The sequence below is a fragment of the Pinus tabuliformis genome, chromosome 3_2 (genome assembly GCF_031772625.1).
Source record: "Pinus tabuliformis cultivar Carrire ecotype Pingquan chromosome 3_2, CPIR1, whole genome shotgun sequence".
NCBI lineage: Eukaryota > Viridiplantae > Streptophyta > Pinopsida > Pinales > Pinaceae > Pinus > Pinus tabuliformis.
This window is the reverse complement of record NC_142302.1, coordinates 43,872,358-43,900,246: the sequence shown is the minus strand read 5'-3', so window position 1 is coordinate 43,900,246 and position 27,889 is coordinate 43,872,358. Positions and strand designations below refer to the sequence as shown.

General features: G+C 43.0%; 1 protein-coding gene across 4 annotated transcripts in view; it reads left to right on the top strand.

Annotated features, from left to right (window-relative positions):
- The first annotated feature begins 689 nt into the window (after positions 1–689).
- Positions 690–27,889, top strand: part of LOC149179728 (putative alpha-amylase 2) — a 368,705-nt gene continuing 341,505 nt past the window's right edge. Inside the window, exons 1-2 of one of the 4 annotated variants that reach the window (XM_089415778.1) lie at positions 691–941; positions 1,083–1,199. The gene's annotated coding sequence lies outside the window, so the exon portion shown is untranslated. Of the gene's footprint in view, positions 942–1,082; positions 1,200–27,889 lie in introns of all 4 variants that reach the window. The other 3 variants (XM_089415776.1, XM_089415779.1, XM_089415777.1) reach the window with 3 other exon arrangements.

The following is a 27,889-nucleotide window of genomic DNA, read 5'->3' as shown; positions in this document are numbered from 1 at the left end:
AGATGTTCAATCTTCATCATCAATTTTCCTTAGGCAAGCCCCTTGATGTGGTAACCAATAAAAATCATCACTTCCTTTTTCCATGCTTTTTCATTAGTAAAAAGAAGTTCCATGATTAACTTCCTAATTAAAATGGTAGAATTATAAGACAACACATGTCTAATAAGTCTCTTGATCCTATAATCATAACATATTAATTTCCACATTAAAATAAAAAATACCTCTCTAAAATTATAAATTATAAATTATATATACTCCGTTAACCGTTAAGATACTTTTATTTCATAAACTTTATACTCCATTAAGATACCTTTTTCTCCCTGAACTTTTTCATTATTCATCATCTTGTTAAATTGTTTCATTACAAATACTTTGTATTCCTTAAAGATATAGATATTCCCCAAAATGAATTCTTCATTCTTAATATCTTTCTTTACATTGTACCTCTCATAGTCTCGTATGTCAATTTTGAATTGATCGGAGTCCTATCTTTATTTACACTGTACCTCTCATAGTCTCGTATGTCAATTTTGAAATTGATCAGAAGACTTCTTGGTCGATTTATTTTGACATCGATGGAACATTAATATATAAATCAGATCAAATTAAATTTGTTCCCTTTCTAATGGCTCTGCTTACGCGTGTGGCCTATAATCAAAAGTCGCTTTTTAAGGCATGTACATCCGGGTCCTGGAGACACATCAAGTCGAGCGATCCTTTCTCTTTTCTGGTAGGCCAAACTCCCTGTGTGATAGTTGGCCCTAGAAGAAACACGCTCAAAGAGAGTTTGATCTATAAGAGGAGAGATTCACTCCAAAATGCACAGGGAGATTCACTCCACCAGCAAATTTTAATCATTGGCCTCTTTCCTCTCAAAGGCCGATGGCGTAAACACGCGTAAGCAAATACCAAGACCCTGAAACAGTCGACTGATCGACTCAGTGAGTAAATACTACCCCCACAGAATTTTGAATTTTATTTTATATGGATAGTGCTCTCAACCTTCGACGAAGTTGAATTCTGACTATCCCTCTTTTTAATTCTCTCACCGAACCCATCCATTTCCTTTTCATCAATTTAAGGAAGATCAAGTTGGAAGGAGCTTTGCTTACAGTCAAATATACAGTACATTGTATTGTCAGCTCCAGCATAGAGCAAATTTTGAAATACCCACCTAGGACTCGATCCATCTTCAACAGGTATGTTGACAATAATTTTAATTGGACCGTAAAATTAGAAGCTTTGGACAAGTGAACTTGGCATCGAAATTTGTTGATAAAATTCTAAATGGCGCCTATCTGGCTCAGCAGTAGTCTTCTGTGTGTCCAGAAGGTATCGTTATGGCTATTTTTTAAGTTGGGATTTTAATTATTGGAGCCTATTACAATAGATTTTCTTCGGAATCATAGTTTGTAGTTTGAATCTAGATGATTCGAGAAAGAGAGAGAGTTATGGTGAGCTTTAACTGTTGTTTTGCACCCACCTTTGCCTTGTCTAGGTTTTCTGCAATTAGCTTGTAAAGATCAGGTGAGTTACAGGAGCTATAAGACAGTTCCCTCCCTCAAGCTGTTCAAAAACTATGGGAATTTCCTCAAACAAATTGAGAGTCGATAAGCAGTCTTGTAATGTTCTAATCATTTTGTGCTGCAAACAGTTTTATCCCCAAGTGATGAAATATTTACTGTGTACACAATTTTACTCATTTTTGCTTCCATGGAGATGAAAATCATGGGATTTTTCTAGGGTTTAACCTTGTCTTTCTTCCTTTAATAAAAATAATATTTATTGATAATCAAAAGATTTACATGAACCCAGTGGTTGACATCATCCAGGACTTAATCAATCTTAATCCAGATTTCTCTAGAAAATGAACAAGAAGTGCACACTAAATGAGAGAAGTCATGTGATGGTGATGGAAAGTGAGGCCCATTGAAAAGTTTTTCTATCCCAACACAGCATAACAATAGTATATTCAGTGTGTAGTGGAGCTGGTACTAATGCTAAGGCCAATTCCAAGGCTCTTAATGATGCATCTATAAAATCAATCCGTCATTTCCTTACGAAGGAGAATAATAAACATAATAATACTATAATCAGTGTGGAGTAGAGCTAGCATTAATTCTAGGCCAATTCTAAGTCCTTGATGATGCATTTATGAAATCAATCCTTGTTTCCTTACGAAGGAGAACTAATAAATGCACACATGTAGAATTATTCTATTTCCAAGAGTAGAATATGGAGACGAAGTGCCTTAGCAAGGTGCAAAATCTTGTACCCTGCAATAAAGAAGCCAAAATCGATTCCACATTTATGAAATCAGTTTTATTTTTTATTTTTAACCATTCAAAGGAGAGTAATAAATGAGGCAGCAAGTAGGTGGCCTATTATTGGCATTTACACCATTCATAGCATGCAGGGTTCATTTGATTTGAAAGGTTGAAGAACATTTATAACCAGTGATTTTTCTTGGGATGGAAATTGATTGTTTAATACGGAAAATCTGAGCTTATTTGATAAAGTTTCAAGCCATTCGTCATTAATAGAGAGGAAGTAAAATGAAGAAATGAACAATAAGTGAGGGGAAAAGATATGCAGTGATAAGGAAGATTCTTCACGATCTTAGGGGAGATACGATAGCTTTTTATGCCTACGGTCTTGTGATTATTTCAAATAATATCACCGAGGCATATTTATTGTGATGTGGTCTTTCTATAGCCAAGGAGGAAGGTGCTAGGTCCTTATCCGTCTTTGGAGATTCAGTGCTGGTCATAAAAGGAATGATTGGCCAATCCAATCTATAAGGGTACAAATTAAAAACTCTCCTTTCCAGAATAAAAGGAGATCTTTGTCTTTTTGAAAGAATCTCATTCTTTCATATAAGGTGAGTGTTGAACAAGGAGGCAGATCGTTGGGCTAAGTTAACCTCTGAAGTTAGCCCTGGAACTTTATTGAAAGGTGAAGTTATGGACTTTAGACTAATCTCATAAATTCAAGAAAAGTGGTTATCAATTGGCACAACAATCAATATGAAATATTCAATGCAAACAAGTTGGCCAAGCCTCGGGAAAGGCGTTTGGGGGAGTTCCATGTGAAAAATCCTTGAACTGTAGCGACTGGAAATTATTCTCCTAACTTATATAGTTTATTTGTCTTCTGTAATTATTACTACAACAAATAGTGTATAATTCATACTGCAATTCTTCACTATAAAATTTATGCTGCGGAAATATAAATGTGGAACTGAGAAATAGATGCACACACACAATAAACATTAACACTGTTGTTTTTGGACAATTGTCCTCGGAAAAACCCCAAAGGGAAAACTGATGCAAGAGATGAGGGTTTCATTATTATGCAACAATTTGAGAGATTTACAACTATAACTAGCAAACCTCTGGCAATATACTGATCTCAACTGGCTGAATAAATTTGCGATCCAAGATCTCCCTCTGCAACTCAAACTAGCTTTGTCCTAACAACTTGCACTCCTTCGCAATACACATTGCTAGAATGGGAATGCACACTGCTGCTCAAAATATGCTTGTACAACCTCAAATCTGCCTCCAAGAATGTCGTCCAACCTCCCTCTGCCTCTTGAACCAACTCGCTCTACCTTTTGGATCATGATCCGACCTTCTGCAACTGAAACGATGTTGTTTCGGTAACTTGCACTGGGGTTTCTGACTATTCGCACTAGTTGTAGCGACCCTCTCTGCAGATAATTCAACCTCCTCTTTCCTACCTTCTAGACACTGGAAAACTGAGGAAAATCTCCTTCGGATCTCTGCTCCCAAATCTCAGCCGCTCCCTCTCTCTAATGCTCTTCCCTGGCTCGAATTGTGCCCTCACTAAATACTGCGAACTAGGAAATTTGAGCTGCCTTGCTCACAAACTATAAACTGTAAACTGTTTCTTCTCCAAGCCCCTTCGACTTGCTTTTATAATTTCTCGCTGGAGCATCAATGACCAAGATCTAATCATGATTGATGGCTTAGCTCATTTTAGACTCTGTCAAATCACTTTTCTGGAAGCCTATAGAGCAAAATCGATTTCCTTAATTAATACCCATTAATTAATCAATTTTACCAAGTCAGACTTAGGAAATTTTTAATTATTATCAATTAATTTAATTGAGGGGTTTCTAAGTGTTTTCTCTCGAAACCTTTTTTGGGTTTTGGAGATCTCGTGTTCCTTAGCCTCTCTGACACCTTAGAGACTAGAACACTGTTCGATGCTACCATATCCATAAAAAACTAACACTCCCTCTTAGCGAGGAAGGTGTTCTCCACTCTCCACTATCCATTATGCTTATTTTCTCCCTGATGAACAGCTTGTAGCTGGACTAACTAATGCTACTGATGCCTAACATCTGTAATACCTCCTTTCTTCACATCTTCAAACTGATTTAACTCCTTGTCACTAGAAATAACTGTGAAGAAAAGTACTCTGGCAAAACACTGTCCACCATGATACTGTGCATACTTTGATTCACCTGCCACTAACTGTAGTTGAATCAATCTCTGATCTCACACTGTTGATGTCTTTGTGCTTGGAGTGAATCTCGTTGGAACTGCTCTTGTTTACTGCATCTGGGAAATTTGCACTACCTCTCTCCTGCTCTACACAACTGTCATCATAGTACTTGTGTGTAATGATCTTCTTAGATCCTGAAGATTCAACATCCATAGGGCTGATCCCTCTGAAGCTAGACTCCCTCTGAGTCTCAAACTGTTTCCTATGTCACTGCAACTGGATCTGCATCTATCCCTCGAGTATCTGACTGCAACTAGCTTTGCACGGTCTCCTGAGCATCTGAGTGTAACAAGCTCCGCACCATCTCTCGAATATCTAACTGCAACTAGCTCTGCATTGTCTCTTGAATATCTGATTGCTCCTAGCTAACACTTCAATCCTCCTACTACGTTATTGCTTTGCGCTCCTGTAGCAAAAGGTAATGATCCATGTGAAGAATGTACAATGACTGGATCTGATCTACTGATCAAGCTTGCCATGGCTAGATCTCGACCTCCTGCGGCCCCTCCCACGGACCTTGCCCAATCCTGGCATACTGGAGCATCATACTCCTCCATTTGGAGGTACTGTCGCTATCAATGCGAATTCCTCCAATCTGGAGGTCAACTCATCGATCTTTGCTGAAGCTACTGTTTGCCGCCCCTTCTTGTCCTTCTTCCTCTTTGGACACTGGGTGACATAGTGACCAAACTCACCACATCCGAAGCACTTGACCTTTGACAGGTCCTTCTTCTTCTTCTCTCCCTTTGAGTCTTGTCCCTAACTGGGACCCTTCTTCGCCTTTCCCTTTCCTGCAAGGGCTACGTTCTCTTCTTCCTTTTCCACCTTCGGTCCCTTGCTACTGCTGCTTATAGTACCATCTACGAGGCTGAGCCTTAGCTCCTTCTGAGTGAAGTCACTCCATAGGTGCTCCCAACTTGGAAGTGTGTCTTGTCCATAAATCACTAAGACGAATGTACGCCATTCCTTGGAGAACTTGTTGAGTGTCGTGCGCACCAACTCACTGTCTGATGGTTTTTCTCCTACAGCTACAAGTTCATCTCTGATTCCCTGAATCCTGGTGAGGTAGGAGGTAACATCCTCGCCCTTCTGCATTCTGACTAACTTCAGCTTCTCCTTGAGAATTATTTTTCGATTCTCAGATGGATCTACATACAACTTTACAATGGCATCCCACATGTCCTTCGCTGTATTCTTATCTGCAATATGCGGGACAATATGCTGTCAAACTCCGTCTAGGACCATCCTCTTGGTCTTGGCCATCTCTTTCATGAAGGTTGCCAGCGGTTGTGGAACTGTCGGCTTAGCCATGACATTTGTCACAAATTCCTTCAAGCCATGCTCATCCAATAGGAATTGCATGCTCATCTGAAATTGGTGCTTCAGAGCTCCTTTTGAAACTACACAATCACGCTTCCTTCGCCTAGAGCCTCTGATCTGATCTTCTTTTTCTCTGATAGCATGTGAAAAATCTTTGAACTACAACAACTGGAAATTATTCTCCTAACTTAAACAATTTATTTGTCTTTTGTAATTATTATTACTGCAAATAGTGAATAATTCACACTGCAATTCTTCACTATAAAAATTACGTTGCGGAAAGATAAATGCAAAACTTAGAAATAGATGCACACAAAATAAAAATTGACACCGTTGTTTTTGGGCAATTGTCCCTGGAAAAACCTCGAAGGGAAAACTAGTGCAGCAGATGAGGGTTTTATTATTATGCAGTGATTTGAGAGATTTACATCTGGTTGCTTAACTGGAAAACCTCCGACAATATACTGATCTCAACTAGCTTAATAAACTGGAGACCCAAGATCTCCCTCTGCAACACAAAATGGCCCTGTCTCGACAACTTGCACTCCTTGGCAATACGCATTGCCATACTAGGATGCTCATTGCTGCTCAAAATATTCTCGTATAGCTCCGGATTTGCCTCCAAGAATGACATCCAGCCTTCCTCTGCCTCTGGAACTAGCCCACTCTGGCTTCCAGACCCTGATCCGACCTTCTGCAACTGAAACGATGCTGTTCCGACAACTCACACTAGGGTTTCTAGGTATTCGCACTTGCTATAGTAACCCTCTCTGTAGACAATTCAGCCTCCTCTTTCCTGCCTCTTGGACACTGGAAAACCAAGGAAAATCTCCTACGGATCTCTGCTCCCAAATCTGTGTTGCTCCCTCTCTCTAATGCTCTTCCCTAGCTTGAATTGCGCCCTCACTAAATACTGCGAACTAAGGAATTCGAACTGCCCTGCTCGCAAATTGTAAACTGTAAACTGTCTTCTCCAAGCCCCTTCGACTTGCTCTTATAATCTCTCGCTGGAGCATCAACGACCAAGATCTAATCATGATCGATGGCTCAGATCATCTTAGACTCCGTCAAATCACTTTTCTGGAAGTCTCTAGAGCAAAATCGATTTTCTCAATTAATACCCATTAATTAATCAATTTTCCTAAGTTAGACTTAGGAACTTTTTAATTATTGATCAATTAATTTAATTGAGGGGTTTCTAAGTGTTTTCTCTCGAAACCTTTTTTGGGTTTTGGAGATCTCGTGTTCCTTAGCCTCTTTGACACCTTAGAGACTAGAACACCTATACAATGCTACCATATCCATAAAAAACTAACACTCAATTCACTAGGCCCTTATGTGAATTTACGTTTGGCTTGTAATATTCGATGCTATTCAATGTACTGGTTCAGGCAATGTGGGAATATGGCTGAGTTGGGTTCTTTGCAGTGGTGAAATTTAGTCTTGTTTATGTTTCTATGTTTGTTGGTTTATGGTCTCTATGGGTGTTTCAGTGCTCTTTGGTTTGTCTCCCATGCATCTTTGAGTGCCTTTGGGACCCCCTTTCCTTAATCCTTCCCCTTTGTTTCTTGTTGAGTATTTGATAGGCATGTTTGAAGACCTAAGGTGAAGGTTCGGGTAGGTTTTGGTGCATCTCGAATTGGAGGAATCTCAGTGGGAAGTGTCTGTGGCTCAAGGGAACTGTTCTTAGATTCTTCTTTACATTCCAACTTCAGAAATAAGGCAACATATATCCTCAAACTTTGGCTTTTTTTGTTTCGAAAATTTGTTAGTGGTTTGGTAATTTTGCAATTTCTCTGATTTTTGGGAGGGCTTAATGTTTGTGTTTCAGTCACCCTATGTTGAGTTAATAGTTCACCTTGTAGTTGGACTCGTTTTGAATGCTTTGGGGCTACAATGCCTACTTCCTATTTTAATAGTATTAAGGCTAACTGGTCCCAAACACTGGAAAACTCTTATACAAAATAGGTCCCTACCTTGGACAGTTCTTTGGGGCTTAACCTTACAGTAATCAAAGGCAAAGTTACTATGGACAACATTGATGTTAGAGAAATCTATGGTATCATATGTTGTTACGAGATCAATCAAAGCCAATTGCAGTTCTTTGATGGTAGTTTCCTCTAAATTTTTTGAACTGGAACAAGCTCACAATGTCATTGTAATGAGTATTTTTTTGTTGTAGAAACTGAGATTGGATACAATAGAAACATAGTGCAATAGGCTGCAAAGCTTAATTTTCACCCAGCAATTGGAGTCTCTCTCCATGGCTTCTAATAATCAAGGAATTAAGAACTCACTTTATGTTATGTCAAAGGAAGTCGATACGGTTCACCAACTTTGTGACATAATGGAAATTGAAGGCCCAGGCTTCTCAATTTGATAAGGGGCAAGAAGAGGGAGGAAGTGTCAATTAATGGTGTCAGTGATATGTATTTTGCGTAAATATGTAAAATAGGCCATGTTGCCCAACACTAGTAGGTGATCCCATATGTGAGTTTTTCTCCTAGATTTGTCTTTAGTCGACAACCAACAACCCCTGATAGCTCCCAGTGTAGCCGATATTGTGCCAGATGTCTCTGCTCCCTGAGTTAGTCATATGTCCCCTCGGCCATCTATCAAGAGCGCATGTGATCCGGATTTAAACAGGAACGCAACAAATTACAGAGATAACCATAAACACAAAGATGCAGCGGAAATAATACTTCATTTCATTAATGTGAAATACTGAAATATGCTTACAAATAGAAATAGAAATAAACCAGCTAGGGCGATGGTAGCTTATCTCTGAGAAGAGATGTGGCGGCTACATGCCTCTGAACTGTGTTACAATGAGGCTCAAAGGCCTATTTATTGTTGAGAAACAATGGAAAAACCCTTAACATCCCAAAACCTAACCCTAGAAGATGAAACGCCAAATTGTGGGCCCCGTTTGGGTAAATTGGTACATCAATTTCCCGGGGTCGTAACTTTGGCACCCGATCTCCGTTTGATGCGTACAATAGCTCGTTAGAAATATCTATTTGAGAACTATAACTTTGGGAAGAGCAACATCGGTCCATGGACCCATGTTACTCCTAGATTTCCCAAAAAATGTCGTTTAGGGCCTCAAAACGGCTCTGGAAGTTCAGGACCCGAAAAACTGCTAAAAATAGTAAATTGTGCTACAATTACAAAAACTGAAAAACTGAAAGACACAGTTGTGGGGGTCCAAATGGGATAGCTGGGTGGCCACCAACATCCACCTGGATCATTTCTCCCCCCTTAGGAAGCAATGGTCCCCATTGTGTTGAGTTCCTCCATCTGCTGAATTTGGTCCCTAGTGAGCTGTTCTGCAATCTCGGATGTGTCCAGTAATGGTGGGAAGCATGGTTGAGGGCGGTACACATTGAACACTTGGTGCAGGCGAAGGAATGGAGGAATGATGTGCTCCAAAGCATTATTTCCCACAGCCTTAGTAATGGTGTAAGGACCATGTCGGCGTGGTCGGAGCTTTTGATGGGTTCTTGTAAGGCGTTCTTTTTGCAGATGCAACCAGACTTTGTTGCCCACCTGAAGCTTGTGTGGTACCCCTGTGGGTGAGGAGAAGTTGTTCCTGTGTTCTGTCATGACTGTATTCCTTTGCTGCTGCTGCTGCGTGGAGGAACCCTTCGCGGGGGTCATGGATGTGGTGACGATCTTCCCCTTACTTTGGGAGCGAATCAGACAGAAAATGAATTTCCTAGTCTGGGAGATGAGCTTGTTGCCTTTCTTAGTAGAGATCAAAGAGGTGGCGGTAGGTGGGGCTACCTCCGGTATCCTATATAATGAATTATTCAAAGAAATAATGACAGTGTGAGGCCTTGACTCATACACAGCATGTGGCCTCGACAAGTTTGGCTGGCCTAATAATACATCACAAACATCCAGAGGTGTAACATCACCCAATACCTCGTCTGTGAAGGGCTTGATGCTATAGGGAAGGTGGCACTGCTGGCGAACTTTGAGATCTCGTCCTTAATGAAGCCACCCGATACTGTACGACTACGGGTGTGGTGTAGTCGATAGGCCCAACCGCTTCATGACCTCTGCTGAAATGAGGTTCTTTTGGCTGCCACTGTCGACAATGAATTGTAGTGGCGAACCTTCACCCACATCTGTGAGTGGAAAAGACGTTCCCCCTCCTCTGGATCTTTGGGCTCATTCTTCTGGATCTTGGCGGCGGCAACAGTGACGCTGGGCTTCGCATCAATGATCTGCTTTCCTTTGCCATTCCCCTTGTCGGGTTCTGACTCAGGGTCAGATTTGCATCTGATTCCGAAGCCTTCAACTCGGCCACCAACGACTGCTTGGTCTGACACTCACTTGTGTTATGAGTGGGACTCTTGTGGAACTCACACCACAAAAAAATACCCATCTAGCAGATTTAACCATTTATCTACGGCATTTGCGTCTATCTGACCCTCGAATATGGGGATTTCAAAATTAACTTGTACCTTAAAGGGCTTGGTGTTTCCAGAGTAGCTGCTGGAAGCTGATGCGTCGCCTCTAGGTAGCCGCTGAAGGATCTACGCAAAGTTGTCCATCATCGCATTCCTTTGTCACTCGAGGGCTTTTTCGAGCAAGATTTTGATAGGATCTCTTGCCCCCTCGTCTTTCTTCTCATCTGCCATGGGAGGCCGTCGAGATTTGCGAGGCTGGTCTTGCAAAGGTTCGACCAGTTCAAGCCCTAACTCCTTATATCCCGACCTCGTTGGGGACATGCAAAGAAAAATAGAGAAAAAGCAGACTGCTCTAATATGCTGATCCAGATTTAAACAGGAACGCAACAAATTACAGAGATAACCATAAACACAAAGATGCAACGGAAATAATACTTCATTTCATTAATGTGAAATACTGAAATATGCTTACAAACAGAAATGGAAATAAATCAGCTAGGGCGATGGTAGCTTATCTCTGAGAAGAGATGTGGCGGCTACATGCCTCTGAACTGTGTTACAATGAGGCTCGGAGGCCTATTTATTGTTGAGAAACAATGGAAAAACCCTTAACATCCCAAAACCTAACCCTAGAAGATGAAACGCCAAATTGTGGGCCCCGTTTGGGTAAATTGGTATGTCAATTTCCCGGAGTCGTAATTTTGGCACCCGATCTCCATTTGACGCGTACAATAGCTCGTTAGAAAGATCTATCCGAGAACTATAACTTTGAGAAGAGAAACATCGGTCCATGGACCCATGTTGCTCCCAAATTTCCCAAAAAAACGTCGTTTAGGGCCTCAAAACGGCTTCGGAAGTTCAGGACTCGAAAAACTGCTAAAAATAGTAAATTGTGCTGCAATTACAGAAACTGAAAAACTGAAAGAAACAGTTGTGGGGGTCCAAATGGGATAGGTGGGTGGCCACCAACATCCACTTGGATCAACATGTCTGAAGGTGGGCCATCCAATCTTAAAGGTATGTCTTTCATGGTGCAATTAGGTGCTTATGCTTGTTTTTCTTAGGCACACTTGGGTATGGATTACTGGGTGACTTGGAAGAAGGAAGGGTTTCGATTGTAGTTTTGTTCCCTCATCTTAAATTGGGGGTTAATCCTCAACCCTAGGCCCGTGGGATCTCCCCTATTGGCTTATAGCTTCATGATGGGCACTACTTGGGAATCCCCGATTTTGGTAATGTTGTCCCATTTTCTCGTTCCACATTTTTCACTCCCCTCTGCACATTACATACCCTGTTTCATCATCTTCCCTCTCTGTGTCCACATGACCACTGGTCCACAAGGCACTGGTACTCCCATCCCCTTGTCCACATGTCTGCGTTGCGCTTGGAACACTGTGTCGAAAGCTGATGCAGCTGAAAAAATAGATAAAAGCATATCCTGGCCACATACAAAAGGAAATAATACCATTGTTATCGCCCAAGATGTACACCTAAACGTGGGAAAGTTTTCCAACCCCACAAGGTGTAGTCTTTACAACGCAATGCTCAGAGTAGGGGCTGTCACTCTGATCCTTACTCACTCTGTTTAAGGTCTCTCCTAGGTAAGCTAAGGGGTGTAGTCCCTAAAAGATGGAAAACTAAGGGAGATGAAGAAGCAAGGTAATCACTTCTCTCAGCAAGTTAAATTATTAAGTCTAACAATGTGAGATAGATATATTCAATATGACACTTAAGATAAAACAATAAGAGACCAGTGCCTTAATAACAATGCTGAAATAAATTAAAGGGCTTGCACAATAATGAAAGATACTCCATGTTATAAGACAAGCAATGATGCATGGAAATGTTAGTATAAGCAATAGATCAAGGTAATCGGAGATATGAGCGATATACTTTGAGAGAACAATTGCAAGGAAAAATAAACTTGCACTTTCAAGTAAATATGATATTCAAGATACAATAAATTTGAAGAGACAAGACAATAATGTAAAGCTTGCAATTATAAGTTGAGCTCACAATTCTAATTACCAACAATCAATTGATGAATGAATGCAAAATCTATCTAAATGTGAGATGCAAGATCTTGGTTGATTTTATTTATATGCCTAATCTAGATGAAAACCTTCTCCTCGATTGTTTTGAAGCAAGTCTCACACAAGGTTGTAGAGAGAACTGCTGGGGAAGGAGGCTAAGGCCTCATTAACGATACTTCTCCAGGAGTTCTAACGACCCAAGTCCCTCCTTTCCTACAAGGTATTGCACACAATAGTATTGCAAGGTCACCTGTTTTAACTGTTGAGCAAGGGTCAAGATTTGCAAATTGGATAAAGAAGGTGGTCCTAACTTTCTATCAACCAAGCTTATGCTTGGAGGTAAATTTTAGGAGTACAAAACTAAAGTGCTAATGCAGATGAGATGAGATTAGATAGTTTCAAAGAGTTACAATAATGACAATGCTTCAATGTAAGAGATATAAACCACTTATAACCAAGTTTATTAAATTCACTTAAAAACAAAAGGCTACAAGATTCCAATGACAACCAATGAAGCAATTAGGATTACTTAATGAAGCAACAATTTCAAATGCCTTAGTTATAGTGTTAGTTAAGGAGATTCTCACTTATATGATATTATGATGAAGACAAGTGAAAATTTAATGATGCAAACACAAGTAACTAATGACAGATGAGATTGCTAAAAATTATTTAATGAAAGAAACAATAACTCAAAGACTAGATCTCATCTAACTATGATATTAATGAAGTCCTGTCTAATCAATGAGGACAAATAGAAAGGGTTAGTATCCAATTCAAAACAAGAGAAGCTAAACAAAGACTAAGGCTCTTACCAACACCTTGAAGAGATCACAATAAGATGAGCAACTAAATAACAACAACCACTCTTCAAGCTATCCAACACTAAAGAGGAGGGCACAAGACAATAGATAATACACTCCAATGACCAATGACTTGCACTAGACCTTAGAAAGCCCTCACGACCAAGACGAATCAATGAACCAAGCCCACGACCAAGCAAGAGAAAAGGCCTAAAAAATTATTAAATTTTTTATGAGTTATGTGTGATGAGGTTTATTGATTTCAAGCCCTTTATTCTTAAAACCTTACTGTGAAAACTCTTAATTAATATGTGCTTTAGATTTGAGAGGGTTTCGACCTTGTTACCGCTGAAACTAGCAGGGGGCCCTAGAGGGGCACTTGCTAGGTCAAGAGCAACAATGAAGCTAAAGCCCACTGTCACCATAGTTAAAGCTTCTTACTCTTTACGGACTTTCACCGATGGGAGGAGACCCAATATAAAGAGAGTCACTTGTAAATGATAGATCAACTAAAATAGGCGTGAAGTGATCTCGAGGATCCTTTCCTAGGGGAGGCTCAAGAATGGGATTTGCTTGCTTCTTAAGTAAGGTACAAATATTTTTAGTAGAAGGTGATGAGGATTTAAGGGCTAGGTTTAAGGAGTTGAATTATAACAGAACTTCCAAAATCCTAAAATCCATGTTGAACTTGGTTTCCCAAGTGGTTTTTGAAGAGTTGACTTTTCAGCAGTATGGGACCACATGGGACCAAGTGGACCTAGGTTAGGTCAAGAGGAAGGAGTTTAGCAATCAATGATAGACTTGACCTAAACTAGGAGGAGCAGGGGACCAAAGAATTGATTTTCAATTGAAGGTGCAAAATGATCCCTATGAGGAACTAGCCTAGGGAAGCTTAGGGAAAAAACTAATCTCGAGGCTAGGGTTGGGATATCTCACAACCCCACCGTTAGGATTTCCTCAAATTTGGAGGAGGCCTAGGAGGGACACCAACGAAATTGAGGCCAAGAGATCGAAGTTTTTCTATGGGTAGTTTGTTGGGAAAATGATGCTCTAGGAGCCCTAACGTCGGAATTTCTAAGCCTGACACATAAGAAACCTTTCACGCACTTTATTGATTTATTCCTACCTACTTGTTCTGCTAATTAACAAGTTATTTACCATGTAAATACTGGAAGTAAATACAAGTACATGCTCAACACATTACAGATCATCAACTGAAGGAAATAGAAACAAGCACACAAGTGACATCGTTGTTTTTGGATTAATGTCCTGGAAAAACCCAATGCAAGAAAACCGGTGCAACTATCTGAGGGTTTGATTTATTAAGCAGTTTCAGAATACAATCTGGGTGCCAAATCCGACTCACCCAACAGAGAAAAATCTCGGCAGTAGTACCTCTCTATTAAGAAGCAGATATTCCGGCTGAAACCTCGGATAAACACTCTAGGAGCTCCACAGCTCCATTCTGCCCCACGAAACCCCAACGTCAGCCTCTAGGGACTGCGTCAACCTCTCTCTGGCCCAACGTTAGCCCAACGTCACTCTGGCTTGGCCTGCGTCAGCCTCTGGAGGCACTGCGTCAGCCCTCTGGCCCTCTATGTCACCCACGCTGGCCCTCTGAGGCACTGCGCAGCTCCTGGTTGCCTCTGTGTGAGCCCTGGCTGGCTCTGCATGAACCCTTGGCTGCTTCTGCATACCTCTCTCCGGCTACTATGCTGATCTTCCCGATGCTATTTTTGCCTTTCTGCTTCTGTATTCACTGCCCCTCAGCTGCAACTCTGATCACTCTCTCAACTTTCTCAGCAAACCCAGCCCCAGAAAGTCAAAATCTTGATCTCTTGGTGTTCTCTCCAAGTGACCCTCAAGCCTCCTCTTATACTTTTCTCGTTGACATATCAACGACCGAGATTAAGTCCCTAATCAACCGCTAAGATTAGATCTGGCTTGATCCATGTTTTTTGGACCATTCTAACACAGTTTTATATTAATTCACATTATTTTTTTAATTTCCCTATGTTTAGACTTAGGGACTCCATTAAAAATACTAATTATTTTAATATCTCCCAAACTGTTTAGATTCTGCCCAAACCCTTTCTGGGTATTAGAGATCTCATGTGCCCCAACCTCTCGACCAAATTTCGTGGCTAGATCACATCTGATGCTACCCCAAATCAACAATCCCTCTTAGCGAGGACTATGCTCTAGTAATACTCCTCATTGAGCATCACCTTGATCATCCGACAACAATAGCTATGCTGATGCTAGGCCTGCTGCCCATCATCTTCTGCACTATTGCATCTTGTACTGCTACCCATGGCCTTGCCACTGCCATTGCTGCATCCGTACTGCAACTCTTTCTGCATCTGTGCTGCTACACATGGACCTGCCACTGCCACTGCTGCATCTGCACTGCACCCCTCTCATCATGCTGCATCGTGCTGCCCATAGCACTACCACTGCTAACTGCTGCGCTGCAACTCAGTTATTGAGAAGTAAGTAACTGATATCCCAACTCTGACATCTCTGTTAGGCTGGAAACACTCGTGATGTTGAAGCTTCCTCTGTCACTGAGGGGTTTGCTAAGAGAGATAGAATCAATGATCGGAGTTGCAGCTAAGGGGCAGTCAGTACAGAGAGACAAAGAGGTAGAGATAGTGCTGGGAGATCAACGCAGGAGCCAGAGAGAGTGATGTAGTAGTAGCCAAGACTCACGCAGGGCCACGCAGAGGTAGCTAGGAGCTGTGCAGTGCTTCAGAGAGTCCAGCGTTGCTGACGCAGAGGGACAGAAGGGTGACGCAGGGCCTCTTGAGGTTGGCGCAGGCCCATTCAGGGTGACGCAAGGCCAGCGCTGGGTAGAGAGAGGCTGATGTAGTCCAGAAAGGCAGACGTTGGGGTTTCTAGGGCAGATTGGAGCTGAGGAGCTGCCAGAAGGTTTATCCGGGGGTTTAGCCGAGACATTTGTCTCAGACTGAGAGGTACTACTGCCAAGGAAATTCTCTGTTGGGTAAGTTGGATTTGGTACCTAGATTGTACTCTGAAATTGCTTAATAAGAAAACCCTCATATAGCTGCACCGGTTTTCCCGCATTGGGTTTTTCGGGGACATTGGTCCAAAAATAATGGTGTCATTTTGTGTGCTTGTTTCTGTTTCCTTCAGTTGATGATCTATAATATGTTGAGCATGCACTAGTGTTTATTTTTAGTGCTTACATTGTAAATAACTTGTTAAGTAATGGAACAAGTAGGTAGGGATAAATCAGTAAAGTGCATGGAGAGTTTCTAATTGGTAGACTTAGAAACTTCAACATGGTATCAGAGCGTGGTTGTAGATCACAGGTGAACTGAGGACATCAGCCGAGCGCAACAATAGTAGCAAAAAACAACTGTTCCGGGTGACAAAAGTTGTTTCTAGCAGAGTAGCAATAAGGGAAGGGTGACACAGTGCCTGCGTCATCAAGGGTGAGCCAGGGAGAGGCAGTGCAGAGGCTAAGGGAGGCAAAGGAAGACTCACGCAGAAGCTAGGAGGGCTGACACAATTGGTTGAGGAGGCCGGGTTGTTGGTGCCGGGATTGCGCAGAGCATGGAGCTCTCACCTTTAGGTTGTTAGGGTTTAGAAGGCCGTGGGAACGTTGTAGAGTGGAGTTGGTGAGGTACTGTAGTCAGAACAATACCTGACAGGGCAAGGCCAAGAGGAGGGAGTTGCTACCGAGGGTTTCTAGCCGAGAAATCCGGATCAATGGTGCGGTTGCACAGACGATCAGAGTAGGGGGCATCTCGACATCGGCAGAAGGATTTCTAGGAGGGAAATCAAGACTCAGAGGAGTCACATTGAGAACTTCCAGAAGGGAAGTAGAAGAGCATCATGTCACTACATGGAGTAAGAGACTAGGACAGGCTGGACGGGGCATCAAACTTCACAGTCTGGAAGGCAAAAATCTTATCCTTACTTGACAAAAATTGTGTTAAGCACTTCGCCTTGAAGACGATAGCTATCCCAGTCGACCCAGCTGAGAACGACAAGTACGAGGAGGCAATGGCGAGGGCGAAGAGTATCATCTTTGATGGGGTCAAGGACCATGTAGTACTACACATTGCCGAGAAGGAAACGACAAATGAGATGTGGGAGGCCCTAAAAAAATTGTACCAGCATACTTATGTGTAGAGAAGAATGTTACTAGAAAATCAGTTGAGGTCATATAAGATGAAGAAGGGAGAATCGATTGACACCTTCCTTGGAGGACTGAATGAGATCCGAGATCAGTCGACTGCCATATAAACCACGCTGGGTCAGGAATTGATGGTGAGGACAGCCTTGAATGCAGTCTCAGAAGATTGGGAGGTATTTGTCCAGAGTATACTGGGCAGAGGGACACTTCCACCTTGGGATGAGATGTGGGTGGCTCTTCGCTAAGAAGAGATCAGACGACAGTCAAAGGTGGGAAGCAGCAGTAAGGGGATCAGAGTCAAAAAGGAAGAGGAGTAAGATGTTGCCCTAGCATTTGAGGGAAAGCAAGAAAAGCGGAAGAAGAAGGATCTCTCCAAGATCAAGTGCTTCCACTGTGGGAAGTTGGGTCATTATGCGACCCAATGTTCAAGAAAGAAGAGTAAGGGAGAGTCTTCCGAGACTAAGGCAACGCCAGCAAGGGCAGAGAAGGAAGTGGAGACAGACGATGACTGTGCCATGAGTGCACATGCACCACTTGAGCGGAAGTGGGGAGTCATCGAGCTGTAGTCAGATGGACTACAAGGGATGAGGGGTAGGATCCTCGAGGTACTCAGCCTCTTGGATTAGACCTTGCTACAGGAGCCCCGAAGAGGAGTAGCAGGATTGGCTGATGTGGGTAGAGATGGATGCGGATGGAGCAGCAGAGAGAGCTACAGTGCAGGAGTCCCGAGACAACGCGAGGCTAGCAGGCTGCAGTAGTGCAAGAGGCACGAGAGTGTTGCACTAGTGCAGGATGGCACAGAGAGGTGTGCAACAGTGCAAGATGCAAGAAGTTGTTGCAGCAGCGCAGAGGTCAGAGAGGGAGCACTTGTCAGCGGTAGAGGGAGCTTCAGCATCAGGAGGGTCTCTAGCACAACAAAGAGGTCAGAGTTGGGAGATCAGTTGCTTACTTCTCAATAACTGAGTTGCAGTGCAGCAGTGGATAGCACGATGCAGCATGATGAGAGGAGTTGCAGTGCAGATGTAGTGTTGGGAGAAAGGACCAACAACGGCACAGATGTAGAGGGAGTTGCAGTACGGATGCAACAATGGCAGTGGCAGGGCCATGGGTAGCAGTACAGGATGCAGCAGTGTAGAGGATGTTGGGCAACAGGCCTAGCATCAGCACAGGGACCGATGCCGGATAACCAGGGTGATTCTCAGCGAGGAGTATTACTAGAGGACACTCCTCGCTAAGAGGGAGTGTTGATTTGGGGTAGCATCGGATGTGCTCTAGCACGAAATTTGGTGGAGAGGTTAGGGCACATGAGATCTCCAATACCTAGAAAGGGTTTGGGCATAATCTAAACAATTTGGGAGATATTAAAATAATTAATATTTTTAATGGAGTCCGTAAGTCTAAACATAGGGAAATTAAAATATTAATGTGAATTAATATAAAACTGTGTTAGAATGGTCCAAAAGATATGGATCAAGCCAGATCTAATCTTAACTGTTGATTAGGGACTTAATCTCGACCGTTTATATGTCAACGAGAAAAGTATAAGAGGAGGCTTGAGGGTCACTTGGAGAATACACTAGATGATCAATGACTCTATTCTCTAGAGCGGGGTTTGCTAAGAGAGATAGAATCAGTGATTGGAGTTGTAGCTAAGGGGCAGTGAGTACAGAGAGAGAGGCAGAGATAGTGCCGGGAGATCAGCGCAGGAGCTTGAGAGAGTGATGCAGTAGCAACCAGGACTCACATAGGGCCACGCAGAGGCAGCCAGGAGCTGCGCAGTGCTTCAGAGAGGCCAGCGTTGCTGATGCAGAGGGCTAGAAGGGGTGACGTAGGGCCTCTTGAGGCTGACGCAGGCCCATTCAGGGTGACGTAGGGCCAACGCTGGGCAGAGAGAGGCTGACGCAATCCAGAAAGGCAGATGCTGGGGTTTCTGGGGCAGATTGGAGCTGTCGGAAGGTTTATCTCAGATTGAGAGGTACTATTTCCAAGGAAATTCTCTGTTGGGTAAGTTGGATTTGGCACCCAGATTGTACTCTGAAATTGCTTAATAAGGAAACCCTCAGATAGCTGCACCGTTTTTCTTGCATTGGGTTTTTCTCGGGACATTGTTTCAAAAATAACGGTGTCATTTTGTGGGCTTGTTTCTGTTTCCTTCAGTTGATGATCTGTAATATGTTGAGCATGCACTAGTGTTTATTTTCAGTGTTTACATTTTAAATAACTTGTTAAGTAACGGAACAAGTAGGTAGGATTAAATCAATAAAGTGCATGGAGGGTTTCTAACTGGTAGACTTAGAAACTTCAACACTGTCCAGTACGGATAAGATTTTGGCCTTCCAGGCTACGAAGTTTGAGGCGTCATCCAGTCTGTCCTGGTCTCTTACTCCGTGTAGTGCCATTTCGCTGCTCCTCTACTTCCCTCCTGGAAGTTCTCGGTATGACTCCTTTGAGCCTTGATTTCCCTCTTGGAAACCCTTCTGCCAATGTCGAGATGCTCCTCTCCAATCGTCTATGCAACTGCAACACTGATATGGATTCCTTGGCTAGAAATCCACCTCGGCAGCAACTCCCTGTACCTTGGCCTTGCCCTGTTTAGGTGTTGTTCTGACTACAGTACACCACCAACTCCACTCTGCAACTTACCCACAACCTCCTAAACCCCAACAACTGAAGGTTAGAGCTCCTAGGCTCTGCGCAATCCCGACACTGGCAAATCAACCTCCTCAGCCAACTGCGTCAGCCCTCCTGGCCTCTGCGTGGCTCTGCGTGAGCTTGCCTTTGCCTCCCTCAGCCTCTTCTTGGCTCAATCTTGATGACGCAGGCACTGTGTCACCCCTTCCTTGCTGCTACTTTGCTAGGAACAACTTTTGTCTCTCGGGACATCTGTTTTCTGCAGTTGTTGCTCTACTCGGCTGATGTCCTCGGTTCTCCTGTGATCTGCAACCACGCTCTGATACCATGTTGGAATTTCTAAGTCTGACACGTTAGAAACCCTTCATGCACTTTACTGATTTATTCCTACCTACTTTGTTAATTAACAAGTTATTTACCATGTAAATACTGGAAATAAATACAAGTACATGCTCAACACATTACAGATCATCAACTGAAGGAAATAGAAACAAGCACACAAGTGACACCTTTGTTTTTGGACTAATGTCCCCGGAAAAACCCAATGCGGGAAAACCGATGCAGCTATCTGGGTTTGATTTATTAAGCAGTTTCAGAATACAATCTGGGTGTTAAATCTGGCTCATCCAACAGAGAAAAATCTCGGCAGTAGTACCGCTACTCGGAAGCAGATATTCCGACTGAAACCTTGGATAAACACTTCGACAACTCCACAGCTCCAATCTGCCCCACGAAACCCCAACGTCAGCCTCTAGGGACTGTGTCAGCCTTTCTCTGGCCCAACGTTAGCCCATCGTCACTCTGGCTTGGCCTGCGTCAGCCCTCTGGGCCTCTGCGTCAGCCCTCTGGGCCTCTGCGTCACCCACGTTGGCCCTCTGAGGTACTGTGCAACTCCTGGCTGCCTCTATGTGAGCCAAAATTGAGAGAGGGTTGCGATTTATGTTTATGTTCTATCTGTAGTTTACTTTAATGCTGATGTGATTGCTAATCTGGAAAAGATATTGAGCTCACTGTGAAAATTGAAATAAATTGCTCTAAGCATAGAATATACCAAAAATTAACAATCCATGCTCCAAAATTTCTTCCACCAAGAAAGAATAGCGAAAATCTCAAGAGAGATACAAGTCCAAACCAAGTGATGATGAGAAATGCACTCACATCATTTGTAATTATACACCTCTAAGGAGTTCGATTTAGCTGATTGAGCCTACATTAGCCCATAAAATAAAAAATAACGTGCAAATAACTAACTTTTAGTGACAAACTCACCAAACTAGCTCATAAACAAAATAACAAGCCTCTCAAGAGGTTGAATGATCAATATTGTATGTCGTTGGGTTCTATAAAGCAGCCCGATGAAGTCCATAAGTGCCAAAATGATGAATTGGACTTCCAAAAGTAATGGACAAGGGGCTGGCCTCTTGTTCTCCACATAATAAACTTGTGGCCCCCAATGTCTGTGAGGGCACATAAGTGACCTCATGGGTCTCCAAGTAAGTAGAAGATGCCTGTATACCATCTGTAAGGGTTCAGATGATGGTGTAAGTGATGCCACATTAACATACAATTACTGGGTCATCTGCCAAGTGGATGGTACAACTTGGGGCTAGCTGGGCAAAAGTGAATCAGATACATCTCCCTTGTCCAATAGGTGAACCTCGAGCAATCTCTAAACATCTCTAGGGATCCATGGAGTGTTGTCTACTATTGTGGAGTTCCATGGTTCTCAACACACACCCTACATGTGCCAATGTAGCCCTCTAGAGGATTAGGACCCCGTATAGGGAGACCAAACCCAAGATGGAGACCACCTGCAATCCCGCATAAGATCCAATGTGTCCCCTAGCCTTCCAGTAGAACAAGTCATCAAGGAAATCAAGTAAAAAAGCTTACAAACCATGGACAACAAGTGGAGACTTCATAATGGCATGCTCTTCCATAATGGGCTTTGGCATGTGCTAATGTCTCCAAGCTTCAAATGGGGTTAACCAAGTATCCCATTAGGTGGTTTCTACTTCTAAAGGGAATAATATGTCCAAGGTACATCCTTTAAAAGGTGGTGGCATGTGATAAAGAGATGAATGGAGTAGGGAATGAAAAGGGGCAACCCTGGGCCACATGCTGGGGTACAAGGGTAGCTAGTAAAAGGGAAGCCCACACTTGGGTATATAATGTATAGGATGGAGCAATCGTGGTACTTGAGGTGCCCCGACCTTGATTTTTTCAACTTTCTTTATATGCCTTTTGCCTTTTATGATTTTTCTTTAATTAACTGCTCGGGGCTGAAGGGGTAAGAGCATGATGTGTGAGATACAGCAGTGGATACCCCCTTTTAAGGTAGGGCGGTTCATTGCCCACCAGGGGTTGGGGCAATCATGGGTTCCTATGTGATGAAGGAGGCTCATAAAGCTTGGAGGAACTAGGGTGATGGCCATGATGATGGGGTAGAGCTCATGTATTGGATTTTGCCCATGTGCTAAATGTGTTTGTCCCGACTATCTTTTGCATTTTGTGGTATATTTCCTGTTGAATGTGGCCAATTATGCTTTCAACTTTTTTTTTAGCTGCATCAACCTCCCGGGCATCATTTCATGCCTGACCCAAGGTGTGGGCAAGGGGGGGGAAAGCTAACCCTATGTGGACCCAGTGGAGGAATGTGGACCCACGTGGGTGAAATGACGAATGGGGTTATAATGAATGGAAGGGGAGTAATATATATGGATGAGGGAGTGGGACCACACATCCAAAATCAAGGTTTCCCATGTAATACCATCCCTAAAGCCGAAAAGTCAGTAAAAGAGATCCCTGTGAAAAATCGGTGACTTGATTCCTACTGTAGAAAATTGATGATATTTCTCCTATTTGTTAAATTATTTGAACAAATTACTAGCAATTTTCTATGAAAAATATTGAAATACATTTACTACAACCTACACAAAATAAAATACTGCGGAAACAAAATACTGCATAGGAGAGAAATAAAGACACACACAATTATACCGTTGTTTTTGGACAAACGTCCCCGGAAAAACCCAATGTGGGAAAACCGGTGCAGTAGCTGAGGGTTTTATTATTATGCAGTATTTTCTGAGTACAAATCGTTGGATGCCCAAACGGGCTATCCGATACAGAGAAAAACTAGCAAAGAGTTAGTGAGAAAAATCTCACACTGATTCGGGAGATCCGACACTAATCAGAGACAGACTGGCTAGCCTCATGCTGCCTCTGCTAGCTTCTGCGTCAATCCTATGCAGCTCTGTATCACACTTGCTGGGCTCTGCGTCACCTCCTCTTCTGATCTCCTGCTATTTGGAAATTCGACCCTTTGGCCCTCCAGTCTCACACCCTGACTTTTAGCACTATGTCTTGACTCTCCCAGTTGAATTTCGAACTCCCTTGAAGTTTTGTGTTGCCTCTGCATGGCACTGCGCTGCCTCACTAAACTGCTCTATGCCTTCTCTGCCTTGCACTCTTGGTTCTGGAAAACTCTCCGTTGGATTACTATCCTTGCCCCTCACTGCAAGAAGATCACTTGATCTTACTCTGGCAACTCAATGCTGCTACTCTTGAGAAATTCAATCTCTGATCTCTCAATCATTGTGTTCTCCAAGTATCCATCAAGCTCCTACTTATAAAATCTTGTTGGAGCTCCAACAACCAAGATTAAAACATAATCAACGACTAAGATTCACTGGGAGTTGGTCCTCATCTTCTTCTAGAAGATTCACTCCTGATTTAATTAATACCCTTTAATTAACCAGATTTCCCAAGTTTAGACTAATGGAACCATTTAAAAAAATTAATTAAACCATTTTTAGGTGGAATTTTCCCAAACGATTTCTGGGTATTGGAGATGCAAGTGTCTTAACCTCTCTGCAAAATCTTAAGGTAAGAGCACATCCAGTGCTACATAAATCAACACTCCCTCTTTGCGAGGAATGTGCTCTAGTGCTACAACCTGTTGAAGCATCACTCTGTCTTTGCAACATCTCTTGCTGCGCTTCTGATGTCTGGCTCTACTACCCACCAACTACTGCGCAACTTTGATATGAGCTGCATCTGTGCTGCTGCTGACCCTGCTGAACTGCTATCAGCTACTGCAACTCTCTCTCCATCTGCTGCTACTGCAACTGCAACATCTGCAATGGAAAAGCATCCAAAATACTGAACTAATTGTGTTCAGTATGATGCATCCGTCGTCCGAGTTCTGACTGCTGCTAGCCTCTGCGCTGTCACTGAAGCCCCCTGCGCTGCTGCGCTGTCACTGAAGCCCCCTGCGCTGCTGTTGACTCTGCGTTGTCACTGAAGCCCCTTGCGCTGCTGCTGACTCTGCGTTGTCACTGAAGCCCCCTGCGCCGCTGCTGACTCCGTGCTGTCACTGAAGCCCCCTGCGCTGCTGCTGACTCCGTGCTGTCACTGAAGCTCCCTGCGCTGCTGCTGACTCTGCTCTTTGCTAACTGCACTGCTGCCAACTTTGCTCTGCGCTGCTCAGTCTCAGACCGCTACTAGCTACTGTATCTGTCACTCTGGCACCTGATTGCACCAACTGTCACTAGTCCATCCTAATACTGCTAACTATGGGCTCCCGTAGCAAGATCTTGATCCAACAGGTGGACTCCTCAAGGATCATGCCCATCCTGTAGCTCTGTGGGGCTACAACTCCATATCGTCCCACCTCACCCCTGAAGGCATCTCGACAATCATGGCAAACTCTTCCTCCAGTCTAAAGGATAGCCTGTCGATCTCTGCGGATGCAACTTACTGATCCTGCTTCTCCTCCTTGTCCTTCTTTTTGAGAGGACATTGAGTGTTGTAGTGGCCTAGCTCGCCACACCTGAAGCACTTGATCTTCGAAATATCCTTCTTTCTTCTACGCTGCTCTTGCTGCCCCTTTGATGCAAGGGCCACATCCTCCTCTTCCTTCACCTGCTTCGTCCCACTGCTGCTACTGCCACTGATGGTGGCCTTTACCAGATCACGCCTCATTTCCTCCTACTGTAGATCAGCTCACACACGTTCCCAATCTGGTAGTTTTTCTCTGCCCAAGATACTCTAGACAAAAACTTGCCAATCTTCAGAAACGCTATTTTGCGCTAATCGTACAAACTCCGAGGGTTGGGGCGCTGACCACACTGAAGCCAGCTGGTCTTGGATGTCCTGAAGCCTTGTAAGGAAGGGGTCTACACGCTCCCCTTTCTGCATCCTCGTGCATCTCAGCTTCTCCACTAAGTACATCTTCCGCTGCTCGGAATATCCTTCGCATAGCGTAGCTAAGGCTTCCCACATCTGCTAGGCAGTATCCTTGCCGACAATATGGGATACTACATGATCTCGAACCCCGTTGAGAATGATCCTCTTAGTCTTCGCCATGTCAGTGTTGTACTTCTTGAGTGGATCTGCATTGGCAGGTACAACTACCACATGATCGACATAAGTTTTGAGATCATGCTCATCTAGAAGGCAGGAGATCCTAGCCTTCGAGATCACATAGTTGGAGGCTCCGTCCAACTGACCTTGATCTCTCAACCCAGCTGATGCCATCTCTCTTGAAAAAGTTGAATTGCTCCCTCTTCTCCTCTGCGCAGCTGCTGCCCAACTATTCGCACTCCCTTTTGGAGTGAGAAATCTCGCACACAACTACTACTGCTCTGCTTGGAAAATTCGAACTTCTTGGCTAGAAGTCCTCTGAGGAAGAAATTCCCTCAGTATGTGCTATTCTCTCCTTTTGATACTATGCTACGAGCAACTGCTGCAAAATAACTGCGTCCCAGCTAAAGATTTGCTTTGCAAGGAAACTGTGTTTCTCCCTTCTGCCTCTGGAAAGCTTCGATCTGGAGAATCAAATTTCTCTGTCGACTCACTCAGAGAAATTGATCTCACTCAAAACTTCGATCTCCTTGGCCCAAGGATTGCGCTGCCTCTTGGGTTTCGAACTGCTGCCAAGGCAGGATTTCAAACCTTTTTGTTCTTTTTTCTTCCTGCTCTGAGCTCTCTTGCTCTCGATCTGTGTGCTACGATACCATGTGAAAAATCGATGACCTGATTCCTACTGTAGCAAACTGATGATATTTCTCCTATTTGTTAAATTATTTGAACAAATTACTTGCAGTTTTCTACCACAAATATTGAAATACATACACTGCAGCCTACAAAAAATAAAATACCGCGGAAACAAAATACTGCACAAGAGAGAAAAAAACACACATACAATTACACTGTTGTTTTTGGACAATCATCCCTGGAAAAACCCAATGTGGGAAAACTGGTGCAATAGCTGAGAGTTTTATTATTATGCAGTAGTTTCTGAGTACAAATCGTTGGATGCCCAAAGAGACTATCTGATACAGAGAAAAACTGGCAAAGAGTTAGTGAGAAAAAATCTCATAGTGATTCGGGAGATTTGACACTGATTAGAGATAGGCTGGTTGGCCCGATGCTGCCTCTGCGTAGCTTCTACATCAATTCTACGCAACCTTGTGTCACACTTGTTGGGCTCTGTGTCACCTCCTCTTCTGATCTCCTATTGTTTGGAAATCCGACCCTCTGGCCCTCCGGTCTCACACCCTGGCTTATGGCACTAGATCTTGACTCTCCCAGCTGAATTTCAAACTCCCTTTGAAGTTTTGCGCTGCCTCACTGAACTGCTTTATGCCTTCTCTGCCTTGCACTCTCCGGATCTAGAAAACTCTCCTCCAGATTACTATCCCTGTCCCTTACTGCAAGAAGATCACTCGATCTTACTCCAGCAACTCAACGCTGCTACTCTTGAGAAATTCGATCTCTAATCTCTCAATCGATGTGTTCTCCAAGTGCCCATCAAACTCCTTAAAATATCTCATTGGAGCTCCAATGGCCAAGATTAAAACATTATCAACGACTAAGATTAACTGGGAGTTGATCCTCATCTTCTTCTAGAAGATTCACACCTGATTTAATTAATACCCTTTAATTAACTAGATTTCCTAAGTTTAGAATTAGGGAACCATTTAAAAAAGTTAATTATTTTAATTAAACCATTTCTAGGTGGAATTTTCCCAAACGATTTCTGGGTATTGGAGAATGCATGTATCTTAGCCTCTCTGCAAAATCTCGAGGCAAGAGCACATCCGATGCTACAAAATGAACAATCCCACAAGACTAGAATCCCAAGTTAACACCCAAAAGGGGTCTAGGGGACAAGAGCACAGACCTAGTCCATTCTTTCCGCCGAATCCCCCTGTTAATCCATGCCCAGAAGTGTCCATGATAAGCAAACTACATTACTTAATTACCAAATGACAAGGCATACCTTTAGGTTTGGGAGGCCCACCTTCAAACATACGATCATGGCAGATGGGTGAGGGACCACATGGTTGGCTTAGGTGGCGGAGAAATGACACAACGAGCTAGTTGGTGGCTGCAAGGGGCTACTGGGTGAGGACCATCTTGGAATTTTTTTTTCTCCTAGGGATATTACCCACAAAATGATGGGTAATATCTAGCTCCAACTAGGACATGGTCTTTCGAAGAAGTGGGCGAAGCTACACGAACGGGAAGTCATGAGAACTCTTGCAATATCTTGGTTACCGTAGACTTGTTACCTGCACATATAATAGATGAAAAACACGAGGCAACATGTTTTCTCGACGTCTCATTATCGCACATGCTTGGATTAGGCCCATAAAATCGACTCATAGAAGTAAAATGCAATTTTAAAATCTAAATGCAGCTAATCTATTATGAGAAATATCATATGACATTAGTTCTAATGCAAAACAACATGCAATGCATCCTACTCTACATGCATATAGTAATAGCAATACTAAGTGTAATCATAAAGCTAGTGCAACCAACATATCATCATGTCACTATACATATGCCTGCCTGTATGATTACTCATGAAACAAAACCCAAAGTGAATGTGGACACAATCACATGGAGGGTGAAGTGGGTGGGAGGTGGCAAAATATGATCTCCATTTGATGTAAAAGGATGCCCCAATAGAAG